Consider the following 1991-nt stretch of genomic DNA (forward strand, 5'->3'; position numbering starts at 1 on the left):
TGAGTTGGCAAGGATGGGATAAGCCTGCGTAAACAAGGTTAGATAACACAGATGCACCCACTAGCTAGAGCAAACAAAAGAAACCATAAGAGTACCAAGACCGGGATGACATGTAGAGTGAGTACAGAGTACCACGATAGATATTGACATGTCCCCAAAGAGAAAGATATGCAATGAATTTAATAAATTTCTTTCCCTTGGATGTCTTGCTCCCCCTGAATCTAGCATGGGATACTGGGAGAAGATAGGGAACAGAAAAACAAAGCTCAAAGAAACAAATGAACAGAGCTAATGCAAATGAGCACATATGAACATGTCTTTCCCCCCAGAAGACATGTGGCATCTCTCCTCTTGAACATCAAGCATCTGGGATCCTTGAAGATTACTCTTTCCTGGAGTATTCCCTCCCCCTAGAGATCTCTCCCCCCTAGAGATATGATTAAGCTTTGATGTGATCTCTCTCCCCCCCCCCTTTGACATCAATTTCCAAGAAGGGTCTTCTGGAATTTGTTGTGAATGGGTTCGGTCCTTGAATCACAGTACAAAGCATTAAGGTAAATGTGATGCTTGCAGAGGACAAGATTCATTGAGTGGAGCTAGATCAAGAATAAAGCAGGAATAAATGGCAAAATGTTTTTCCTGTAGTGAAATCGGTGTCACCGAGTTGTATGCTTCGGTTACTCCAAAAATCTTCGGCTAGACCGGAGACATGAAACCGGTGGAACCGAGTTCATCACAGAGAAAAACACTTGTCACCTCAGCTCACTGGACAAATAAGATCTCACAAAGATTTGCAATGAATTGGATGCGGAAAATGCAGAACAAAAAGCAAAGAAAAGAAACTAAAAGATCTAGATGAAGTTTTATTTGAAAGGGGAAACAAATATGCATGATACAAATGCAAGAACACAAAAAAGAACACAAGAGAACTTCATCTAGAATTGGGCGGTGACAAAGTCACCTATGTTAGAGTATATTGACTTAGGAGTCAAGTGAGATCACTTGATCATAGGTCGTACTCATCGTTTAAGCTCAAAATGAGGTTACCATTTTTTGTTTAAGTATCTTGATGTATTCACATCTTGTCGAGTTGCTTTGACTCATGACTTGGAGTAAAGCTACTCTAAGATGGAATAACATACCTTGGGTGGCGGTGTTGATCTTGATCATGTAGTTGAACTTGTGTGGGTTGCTCAAGGTTGATGTAGCCCATCAAGAGTTGGGAGCACCCTTTGGATTTTGAGTTCATCTACCTACATGGGTTAGTTTTCGCAAGGAAGAGCACTTGTGTATCCAACATGACAATCATGAAACTCAACATAGAATTTGTCAAAGGATATGTTTGAAAGGTTTTGTGCTTCCTTGTCATCAACCACCATTGTGTAGAGACTTGGTGATGTAGAGATTGCTCAAGATGTGAGTGAGTTGCAATCTCATAGAATTAGATTCATCCAAGTACCTACAAGGGTTAGATAACATGCAAGATGCAAATTTTCAAGACATAAGATAATCATCATAGGAGAAATATCAAGTGATTAGTCGTAAGCTCAAGTCTTGCATGTATCCAATGGAGTTCCTACTCCAAGTTTGAAGCATCAATGATGTTCAATTCACCTCTTAACCTGCAAAACACTTTCTCATCAAGTGGTTTAGTGAATATATCCGCTAATTGCTTATTGGTGCGAACATGCTTAAGGTTTATGTCACCCTTAGCAACGTGATCTCGAATGAAATGATGACAAACTTCAATATGCTTAGTTCGAGAGTGTTGCACGGGATTGTGAGCAATCTTGATAGCACTTTCATTGTCACAAAGTAATGAAACATGTTTCACATATATCCCATAATCTTTAAGAGTTTGGGTCATCCAAAGTAATTGAGCACAACATGAACCAGCGGCAATGTATTCCACTTCGACGGTGGATAAGGATACTGAGTTTTGTTTCTTGGAAGACCAAGACACAAGAGATCTACCAAGGAATTGACAAGTA

Source organism: Triticum urartu, chromosome 2 (assembly GCF_003073215.2).
Source record: "Triticum urartu cultivar G1812 chromosome 2, Tu2.1, whole genome shotgun sequence".
NCBI lineage: Eukaryota > Viridiplantae > Streptophyta > Magnoliopsida > Poales > Poaceae > Triticum > Triticum urartu.